Raw genomic sequence first — 12,391 nt, 5'->3', positions numbered from 1 at the left:
AAAAAACAAAATTCACAACAAAAAATCTACCACAAAATGCTTAACATATAAAACTAATAAAATTATATAAGAGAGTAAGTAATATATATATATAGAAAATATAAAAGAGAGATAGAAGATAGTTTCCAAAACTTACTATTGAAATATGAGTAAATGTCTTTTTCGGTTCTTAACCATTTGTTCGATGGACTTTTCACTCTCTAAAAAATTTAAACATTCAAATCGGTCCCTATCTACTTTGGTATATGTCCCAAATAGAAGATAGTCCCTGGTTAGGGACCGGAAAGGGCATTTACTCAAAGTAGATAGGAACTGGAACGTACATATATCAAAGTAAATAGAGACCAATTTGTGTGTTTAAATTTCTTAGAAAGTGGGAAGTCCATCGAGCAAATGGTTATGGATCAAAAAGGACATTTACTCTTAAAATATTGATTATAATTTTTTTTTATTAACATGTTTTCCTTGTTTACGCGATTGGATAAAATAAGGAATAAAGATATAAATGAGAGAGTTGGAGTAGCACCCATTGTGGAAAAGATGGTTGAATCGCGTCTCAGGTGGTTTGGACATGTGAGAAGAAGACCGATAGAACATCCAGTCACGAGGGTGGATGAGATGGAAGATGGACAAAGAGCGAAAGGCAAAGGAAGACCTAAGAAGACCATCCATGAGTTGGTCAAACGAGATCTACATGTAAACGGTCTCTCTGTAGACATGATACATGACAAAGCACAATGGCATCGTTTGATTCATGTAGCCGACCCCACTTAATGGGACAAGGCTTTGTTGTTGTTGTTGACATGTTTTCCTTGTTATTAAGCTATTCACCTTTCAGTTTCTCAATTATTTTATGCTCATGAGTGAGCAGGGACGGATCCAAAAATGATATTATGGAGGGCCAATAACACATATAATATTAAAAATTATGTAAAAAAATTATATAATATAAGATGTATTATAAAAATATACGGATAGAGAATATATTTTAAAGTAAAAAAAGTATGTGTATACTTTTACTAACGAAGTGATCGATTCTTCGTATCATAAAATTTACCGATAATAGAATTTGTGTCAAAATTTTTAGCAATTTTTTTTCAATATAATTAAAAGACAATTAGCAAGAAATTCATCTTTTATTTTGTTTCTAAGTTATTTTTCACAATATTCATAGTCTCTTAATTATAGCAATTGAAACAGAGAGAATTAATACCAAACGAATAAAAAAAACAGCCACAAGAAGAAAAAGAATTCACTTTATGAGATTTAAAATTTTTTATTTAATTAAAAAATATTAGTAATAATATCTTTTTCAGATTTTTTTAATATTGTTACTTATGTTTTAAATATTAAAAATTATTAATATTTAAATTAGACTGAACTTTTATTTATATTAGACTAAATACTAAATATTTTAAAAAAAAATAAATTATACATAATAACTTATTACTATTAAAAAAAGTTGAGGGGCCGAGACCGCCACTCGCCCCCTTATATCCCTCCCTGTGAGTGAGGTTCAAAACTTCAAATCCAATGAAGGAATGCTTCCTCTGATCTCTGCAAAAAGGAGTTTTTTTTTTCCTTCAATATGTTTTGTCTTCTTTTACAACTGTTTAGAATTTAAGTAGAAGCTTATATCACATGCAGCTTCATTACTCAAGATTGTTCAACATTAATATTTAAGCCATTGGTATTAACCTTTCTTGTTTTTTTTTCCCCTCTAAAACCATCATTGTGTTTTAGCTTTTAATTAACATCTTAGATTCAGACAAAAACTTGATAATTAGGAAGAATATGATATTTTCCCAATTTATAGCTTTTAAGATATGATTTTTATTTTTACATAAAAATATTTCTACTATTGGATTGGAATAAATTGTTATATTATTAATTAAAATATTTAATTTTTGACAAAATAGCTTTTAAAAAAACTAATATTTTGATTCTTTAATTTAATAATGATCTCAATTTGACAAAATAAAGTAATAAACTAAATATAGGAAGAAATATTCAAAAATTTTTACAAGCCTATTAAAAAAATTAGATCTTTTTATCTTTTAAATATGATGATTTTAATTTTTAAGTGAATCTTTTATGACAATTTTTTTTAGTGAAGGGTAAAAGATAACAATTAAAAAAAAAAACTAACAACAAAATCTTATGTAATTAAGTGGAGTCAATTACATAAATCAAATGATGCTATTAAATTTTATCATAAATCATGTCTAGAGACTACAATGAAAAAGAACAATAAATAAAAAAATAAAAAAAATATACAAATAAAACTTTTCCTCCAAATTAATTTTTTTAATACTAAAACGTTTTTCTTTTTACTGGAAATAATGAACAAACAAAAGAAAGAAACAAAGAAACGCCCACTTAAGAAAAGCTGATCAAATCAAAATGCATAACTCTTCCAAAAGTGTCCCAAGGGTATAGCTACTCGAAATACTAAAATTAAAGGGGCATACGGCCCGGCTTCCCCCAAAACCCAGCCCGACCTAGAACGTCTTAGAAACTAATTTGGTGTAATTTTATTAGGTTTAGGATCAGATAAAGTTTTTAAAAATAGACCCGATTATTATTTCAGGTCAAGTCTGAGTCAAGACAATTCCGACTTCATTTGATCCATATGCGCTCTAAGGGAACTAAAAAATGTATATATGTTTTAAATTAATTTTAGTATTATGTTATATTAATTATAAGCTTATTGTTTTATTTTTAATCACACTTGTTGAATTAGAAAATAGATCAAAAAAACATCAAATTAGAATTTATGAACAAATTCAAGTTCAAATATAGATATCAACTTTTCGATAACAAGTTTCTTCTTTATAAATAAGTGCATCATAAATAAATTTTTTTATAAATAAATTTCTTTATAAATTATTGTTAAAGTTTTAAAGTTCGATTTTTATCCGGTTTGGACTCGATATAGTTGTGGCCCGAAAATATTTAGGTTTTATCGGGTTTAAGGCCGGGTTAAAGTCTAAAAAATAGACCCAGTGTATATTTTGTGTCGAATATAGATCAAGATAAACCTAATTTCATCCGATTCATGAATACCCCTAACTAAAACGATTGTTTGTTCTAATAGATTGATAAAATTAAATATTTCTATAACTTTTTTTTGAGATTATTTAGAGCATGTATATGACAATTAAGGGATTAGTTTAAGTTGTACATGCAGTTTTTTCACTTATGAGAAAATTATATATTTATCAAAAATTAAATTTTTTTAGAGGCAAAAATAACAATTTATTATATTAAATTGATATTATTAAATATTTATATAACTTTTTTAAAATGAGATTAATTTAGAGCATGTGTTAGTTATACATGCATGTTTTCTCTTATACAAAGTTTCATGTTAGAATATTGTGAATGTTAAAAAAAAATTGCTGAAATGACAAATATATATATATATATATATATATATATATATATATATATATATATATATATATATATATATATATATATAGTTATTAAAAGGAGATAAACTTTTTTTTTTATTTTTTTTTCTAGAGTAGAACTCGCCTGAATTTTAAGTAGGGAGAATTCTAAGGAAGAGGATGGCAATTTTTCGAATCTTCGTTCCAAGAATTGATGGTAGCCTACGGCCTACCTACAAGAAATTATGAGAAATATAAGGATTAGAGTTTGATAATATATTCTGAATGTGTATTTATAGTGCTCGAGTGAATGAAAGATCTTAATAAAATTTGAATGAAATCTCTCTGGATTTATTACTAATCTAATTGTGATATGTATCAGATATTACTTCTTATGAACCACCATTTAAAAAACACGATTCTTGGGCTAGTAATAGTCCTAGGCTAAGTTGAGGAATTAGGCCATAACACTTTTATTAGGAGTTAATATTTAATTTGATTCTTGAAATTTAAGATTGGATTTAATTAATTCTTAAAATTTTAATTGATTTAATTTAGTCCCTAATTTAAGTTAGTTTTTAAGTTAATTTCTGTAAATGACATGTTGACACATTAACTTGTTAAGATTTTGACTTTTTATTTATGTTTTATGTGACTAAGATCTATTAGACTTTCTAAAAGTTTGATTGGCTCTAAAACATTTTTGTGAAGATGATAATAACAAGTTCAATTTAAAAATTTTGTAACTTTGTGAGCAACAATCAAGGTTTTGAAACTCTAATAAATCTTGATCATATAGAATTTGGGTAAGAAATCCAAATCACAACAAGTTAATGTACTAAATCAACACGTCGTTAACGAGGATTAGCTCAAAGTTTAATGTAAGTTATGATTATAAATTTTCAAGTCTAATTTGAGTCCATTGAAATTTTAAGGGTCAAATTAAATCCAATTTCAAATTTCAAAGGTCAAATTAAGTATTAACTCCTTCTTTTGTTTCAGTTAAATTGTTAGAAAAAAAATTGTTAGAAAAAGAGTTTTTTAAGGAAAAGTATTAGTGTATTTGGCAAAATTTTGATAATAAAAGTAAGAGCATTAAATCAACTTGAATTGGTCGAATGGTCAGCTCATTCGTCCATAGTTGTCAAAACTAAACCGGTCAAGTTACTGGTTTACTGGTTTATTGGTTCAATGATGAGTTACTGGTTCAACCGGTAAAACCGCTCTTACGTAAAGAAAAAATATAAAATAGTCAAAAACTTAAAATTAAAATTTGAAATACATATTTTTACTAACATTTTAAGAACAGTTAAGTCAAATTCTATAAATAACTAATACAAAGATAGACATATAATTTGTTCATACTACTATATAGTATCTTAATTAGACACAATAAGAATAACAATCTATGAATTATATCCAAAGAATAATTTCAAGGTATAAATATTTTTATATAATTTTTTTTAGAATAAGTAATTTTTATTTTATTTTTTTATTCATTATCATTTTCTTATTTTAAAATTAATTAATTTGTACTTCAATTAAAAAATGAGTTATATATATATATATATTTTGAAAAGCATTCAAAATGCTAAACAATTAGGTTAGTTCAGTGGTTGTCAACTTGGTCTTCTTTTCAAAAGAGTCAAGTTCTACTCCCACTCCTTGCAATACATTTTTTCTAATTTCACAACCCGCATGACCATTGACTGCGTTGTTGATCGGTTCTGGTCCGTGTCGGCTTTGACCGGTTCATTTTTTTAAGCGGTCAGTATACTAAATCGGATCGGTATAAGGTTCGGTTCACCGGTTTTTCAGTTGAACTGGCCGGTTCGGTCCGATTTTTACAACTATGCACTCGTCTATTTAAGCAAAAGCTAAGGGTTTGAATTTCACTTTGTACAGCAACCCATTAGCTAGGACACCCTTAATCCAAGATTAAAAAAAAAAAAGAAAAAACATATTTTTAAAATTTTTTTACTTAAAAAATATTTTAAACATAAAGAAACTGCAGCAGACAGTTTCTGAAGGAGCATAAACATGTATAAACCGTTGGAGGGTGTTATACGAAAATGGAGGCTTATGAAATTTCTGGGAGGGAGCTGTAGATTATACATGGCTAAACTCTCTATATACAGCAGTGGAGGGCAAATGTGAAGTAGTTGAGTGCCATTCTTCACAAGAGGGTGAGGAGAGTTTTCTATTTTTATGGCAGTTAAATATTTAACTTAATCATAAATAAGTTCCGAATTAAAGAATTAACATATTTTATTTTGTCAAATATTACATTTTCTTATATCTTAATATATATATTAAGATATAAGAAAATGTAATATTTGACAAAATAAAATATGTTAATTCTTTAATTCGGAACTTATTTATGATTAAGTTAAATATTTAACTGTTGTAAAAATAGAAAACTCTCCTCACCCTTTATTGCGAAGAATGACACTCAATTACTTCACATTGGCCTTCCCTACTGTATATAAGAGTTTAGTTATGTATAATCCGTGACTTCCTCCCACATATTTCATAAACCTCTATTTTCGCATAAACCACTATACCGCAATTTATACATGTTGAAGGTTGTGGTAGGCTTAGAAAAGGGGGGTTGAATCTATGCCTTTCTTTTAAGTTACTGAACTGACCATTTAAAAATAGTGTTTGAATTTTGATTCTGTTTGAACTCAACAGTAGAAATTTATGAGACAATTTATTTTTATCTCATGAATATCAAAAAACAGAACAGTGCAGAGAAAGGAATAGCTAACACCAGCATGTATCCTGGTTCGGTTGCCTTGTGCTATGCAACCTACATCCAGTCTCCTCCACAACAATGGAGGAATTTTCACTATAGTTAACAGTATTACATACACCAATTCCACAGGATTGACACAATCTTTTCACACTCAAGTTCTAACCTAACTTGACATTGGCTATGCTAATACCTAACTATTCACTCTTAGTGCTAACCCAACTAAGAAAGGGATACCTTACAGGTACAAGATACAAGTCATGAACATACCTAAAGAAATCTGAAAATAACTCTAGGCTTTTCTCTCAAGTGTATCACTCAGCCTTTTTCCACTCATGGCTTTTTCTTTATCTCTCTTATTATGCCTTTTCACTCAAGAAATTACAGAAAGATAAACATTGAAAAGTACATTACAATCAGTAAAACATGAAGGAGATTAACTTCATCAACAGCCTCTTTGCTATGTGAAAAACCAGATTAGCAAGCCTCTGATTCAGTTCTTCATACTGGCGGAATGCACCTTTGACTAGGAAACACTGTCCAGTTAGATGAACTTCTTCAAAGACCTTTTCTCATAACATACACCTCAAGAACACTGGTTTTCTCTCCTTGACTTCTGAATGAGCAGCAAGCCTCTTTTATCTCCTTGCATATTGCTGGGTTCACCTTCCTAGGTCAACATCTTGAGCCTTGAGCTTCACCAACCCAGCCGTTCACCTTTTTCCCAGTAATCTTCAAAATAGAAACTTTGCTTCTGACTTCTCTATCCTAACCGAAATCCATAAAGCAGCAACCACAAGAGTCTTCCAATGGTCAACTTAATCTGAACCCTTGAAAACCAACTTGGTCCCCAAGACATGTTTGAGACTGTGGATTTACCGCAGAGAAGAACAGAAATCCTCTTTTCCATATAGCTCAAAACGGAGTGACAGAGAGTTGAAGATGAAGAGAAGAAAGTGTGTTGCATGTAAGAGGAAATGGGTTACCTTTAACCTAAGCTTGATATGGTTTGAATTTTGCTGATTAGACTTCTGCGTTTCAAGCTTGGACTTTCTCTTTCTTGCTTTTTTGATGATCACCTTAGGGAAGAAGCTTTCTCTTTCTCTTTCTTACTTTTCTGAGTTTTGTGATTTGACTAAGATAGAGGAGAGAATAACATTGCTTTGGTAGTGAGACCAAATTGGAGGGATTTGAAATTGAGTTGGGTTTGGATCGGATATCCATTAAGCAACCCATTTGGCCCATCTGACTTCTTTTTTTGCTTTTTCTTGGGCTTCTATTTTTGCTTTCATCCCACCATCCGTGCTATTTGCTTTTCATTCCATTTGGGCTATAAAGTTGAATTTTGGCCTGCAACAATAAATAATTAGTAATATGCATTTATAATTAATCAACACAAATTATTTATTTTGCCCAAAAATAATGTTTGTCATCACTAATTGATTTAGTTAATTAACTCAACAATCTCCCCCTTGATGACAAACATAATCAAATAATAACCAAAAGGAATTGAATTTTAGTAAAGTTAGAAAACTTCCCTTTGATTGAAGTTACTTGATTTTGTGTTGCTCCCCCTTTCTTTTTCAAGAGTAGCTCCCCCTGGATTTATGCTTTCCTCTTTGTTCCTGTTTTACATTGTACTTAAAGAGAGCACAATAAAAAGCTACACACATTTATCTTGTCTAAGGGATATCAAACAAACAACACAACATAATCATCCCAACATCAAGCTAATACCAGCAACAAAAAATTCAACATGTGAAAACAAGTTTTAATGCAGTAATCAGACAAAAAATCCCAAAAGAATAATAGTAGCAAATGGAATAATAGTAGCTGTAGCAATGCCAATAAAAATTCAATAAAAATTCATAGGACAATTTCACCATTCCCTATTCTCCTATTGATATCCCTATTATCCTATTGCTATTACTCCCCCTTTTGTCATCAAGGGCGGATAATAAGTAAGATCAACAAAAACAACTTCGTGAATCCTGCAGGAAAGAGTTAGAGCACAGTTCAAAGTACTAACTAAACTATCAAAAAGTGCAGTAGTATTTAGAGTTATTACAATCATCCAAGATAAAAAAACAGTTCAACAGTAGCAAAAGAAACAGAGTTCATGAGACAAAAAGAGAGCAGCAGCAGTTTTCATGAGACAAATCTAGGCGTCAGAACCATTCCCCTCCGAATCAGCTTCCTCTTCAACATCAGTGGCAGGGTCTTCATCCTTTTGAAGGTTATCAATGAAAGTCATAAACACAGCCACTCTATCCCTTGATTTCCTTAGGAAATTCTCATGCTTGCTAGCTAGCTTCCTTTGTTCCTTGCTCATGGCAATTATATGATTTGATTGGGAGACAAACTCCTGAACAACATCCTTGACCACATTCAGCAGAGCGGATTTCTTCCCTGTAGAGATGGAAGTACCGTCGGTGGAAGGAGTAGGAGATTCCTCAGGGACAAAGTCATCATCTTCATCATCTAAGACTACCCTTTCAGATCTAGTGGGTCCTTTTTGCTGTTTCACTGCACCACCCCCTTTTAGATAGGAATGTCTATTTTGATAAACCTCATTGGTCAAGTCAACACCAAAATACTCAAAAATGCAAGTTAGAAACATGCCATAAAGAAGTGCTTTATCTTTTTCACTCCTAACAAAGTTAAACATGTATCTAACCATCAAATATGCAGATGAAATTTCAGTTCTGGTGAGAAGGGCATATAAAACAAGAGTATCAGTATAGGAAACCCTTTGATATGAACCACTTTGAGGAAGAATAATGTGGTTGACCATTCGGTGCAACTGAGCACGCTCATATCCCAGGGCTTTGTGAGTGGGTGTGATGCCATCAATTAAGGAAACATGTTCACAGATGTGAGCCAATGCATCATTGTAGAAAATACCAACACCATCATCCTACTTAACTGAAGTGTAAGCACAAGGCCCAACATCAGTATACTTCAATGCATCACTGATAGTTTCATTGTTTAACACTATGTCTCGGCCCTTTACATATGAGTGAGCAGTGCCTTCATGATATGTCATGTTGGCATAAAATTCTTTGACCAATAAGGGATAAATAGGCTTTTTGATGTCAAAATGGTGATTCCAGTCCAAAAAAAATCAAGTTATCCACAAACGGAAAACCTTTTCTTTTTAAAGATGGCAAATCAGCTAGAAAAGATGGACACAGGGTATGTACTGAATAACCCCTTCATAAAAATCACTGTTCATGGTAGATTTGAATCTATAGGGGTTATAGTTAGAATGAGAGGTCAAAAAATGAGTTTTGTGATAAAAAAGGCCAATGTCTGGTTCTTTAACTGATTTAAGAGGAACTCGAGCTTTACCTCATTGAGAGCACATAGGAACCGACCTGGATTTAGGTTGAGTTGGCTCGGGAACTGGTTCCTCAGCCGCCGGACGTTTGCCTTTGGAAGAGCTTGATTTTGAAGAATCAGGTTTTGAGGAGCCTGGTTTGGAAGGCGTCGCCTTTGGTGGTGGCGTCGGCTTGGCAGAGGCAGGGAATCTTGGTGTGGTTTTGGTCCGCGCCATGGGAGCAGTTCTTGGAGGGGAGGTAGGAGGAGAAGGAGAGGGTGTGAAGGTTTGGTCTTGGGAGCGAGTTGATGGTTTGGTGGAACGCTTGAAGATTTTCTCACGATGAGGCCTTTTAGCCAGGGTTTTCGTCCTCATTTGGTAAGTTTTAGGCTTTTGAGGGAAGAGAAATAGTAAAGTGAGTGGGAAGAAACCGAAGGGTTTGAGGAGAAGTTATGGAGGGAAGAGATGGAGTGTTGGTAACCGTACCCAAAAGAAAATTTCTCAAACCATGCAACTGCATCACCACTGATTTGACTTGAAAAGACATGACCTCATAAAAGAAAGATTTTATTTGATTTTAAAATAAAACAGAAAATTAATTTTAAACTTTGAAAACTTAAAAAATAAAATCAAACTGAAACCCTTTTTGGACTAGAAGACATTAAATGAAATCCCTTTCAAAAAAATTACACACACAAGCAAAAAAAAAATATCAACCAAACAAAAAATGTAATATTCATATTTGGGCCCAGAGATGGTTGGATTTAAGGAAACACATTGGACCACTCTAGATCTGACTTTTTTAGGTTGGCCCAGATTAACTTTCACTTGAAACAAGCTCAGAACACGCTGATTAAGGGGAACGTTCTTCTTCTGCCCAGAATTGTCTCATACCTGTTTATGAGACAAAATGCTCCAGCAGAAACATCAGCAAATATTAAACAAATAATCATAACTCAAAATTCCTAAACTAGTCCTAAGCATGTATAATCTGTCCTCAGCAAGTGGTTTTGTGAAAATATCTGCTAATTGCTCCTCAGATTTAACAAATTGAATGCTAATATCCCCCTTTTAGATATGTTCTCTTATTGAGTGAAAATTCACTTCAATATGTTTAGTCCTAGAGTGCAAAACTGGATTTTTAGAAATATTAATGGCACTCATATTATCACACATCAAGAGAATATTTTCAGCATTTAATTTGTAATCGGCAAGCTGTGTTTTTAACCATAAAAGCTGACAACAACAAGAAGAAACAGATATATACTCAGCCTCTGCAGTGGATAAGGCCACTGTTGGTTGCTTCTTACTTGACCAAACATTTAATGACTTTCCAAGGAAGCAACATAGGCCTGAAGTGCTCCTTCTATCAACTCTATCACCGGCAAAATCTGCATCACAATAACCAATGCAGAAAGATGTGACTCTTTTGGTTTGGATTAGAACTTAGAACACAATCCAATACTTTGTACAATATCGGGTCTAGAGGAAGTTAAGTACATAAGAGAACTAATCATTCCTCTATACCTAGTCTCATCAACATCTTTCTCAGTTTCTCCCTTATCTAATTTTGAATTAGGATGCATGGGAGTTCCCATGGGTTTGGCATTTTTCATACTAAATTTCTTAACTAATTCCTTGGCATACTTCTCTTGATGAATGAAAATACCATTTTCAGTTTGTTTAATTTGCAGCCCAAGGAAAAAATTAAGTTCACCCATCATACTCATGTCAAATTCACTTGTCACGAGTTTTCCAAATTCAGAACAAAGGGATTCATTGGCTGATCCAAAAATAATGTCATCAATATATATTTGGACTAAAATAAAAGAATCATTAGAATTCTTGATAAATAGAGTTGTGTCAGTGGTGCCTCTTTGAAAACCATTTTTCAAAAGAAAAGAGCTAAATCTCTCAAACCAAACTCTAGGAGCTTGTCTTAAACCATAGAGAGCTTTAGATAATTTGAAAACATGATTAGAATGCTCTTTATTTTCAAAATCAGGAGGCTACTCCACATACAGTTCTCTATCTATCACACCATTCAAAAATGCACATTTCACATCCATTTGATATAATTTAAAACCACAAAATGCAACACAAGCTAAGAGAAGTCTTATGGCTTCCATTCGGGTAACAAGGGCAAATGATTCATCAAAGTATATTCCTTCTTCTTGGTCATATCCTTGTGCCACCAGCCTTGCCTTGTTTCTTGCAATGCTACCATCTTCTCCTAACTTGTTCCGAAATATCCACTTGGTGCCGGTCACTTTCTTTCCACTTGGCCTAGGAACTAAAGTCCACACTTGGTTCTTCTCAAACTCTTGGAGCTCATCTTCCATTGCCTTTACCCAAGAAGGGTCACCAAGGGCTTCCTTGATGTTTTAAGGCTCCATTTGAGAGAGAAGGGCAATGTTTGTTCCTTCACTTGCCTTTCTTGTGGAAGATCGAGTTCTAACCCCATGAGAGACGTCCCCAATAACAAATTCCTCAGGATAATTCTTCAAAAATCTCCATTCACGAGGTCTGGTGGACTTGGAGGCAGATTCAGTCACCAAGGGATTCTGGGTGTTGCTGTTTCCAGGATCTCCTTCAGATTCATGAGACATAATGGAATTGTCTCTCGAATTTTCAGCAGTTGCAGTTTCTGGTTCAGCTTGACCAGAATTTTCTTTTTCATGATTTTGAGCAGTTTCATCTTCCTTTTGAGCTTGATTTCCTGCATCACAATCTTCCAAAATACTTTGCACCAAGTTAGTATCACAAAATGTAACATGTATGGACTCTTCAATAATCCTAGTATCTTGATGATAAACCCTATATGCTTTACTAGTTGTGGAATATCCTACAAACAAACACTTATACGCCTTTGGATCAAATTTACCCAAATTATTCTTGTTATTTAAAACAAAGCATTTGCAT

The sequence above is a fragment of the Arachis ipaensis genome, chromosome B6 (genome assembly GCF_059453495.1).
Source record: "Arachis ipaensis isolate K30076 ecotype BB chromosome B6, ASM5945349v1, whole genome shotgun sequence".
NCBI lineage: Eukaryota > Viridiplantae > Streptophyta > Magnoliopsida > Fabales > Fabaceae > Arachis > Arachis ipaensis.
Note: the sequence above shows the minus strand (reverse complement) of the source record.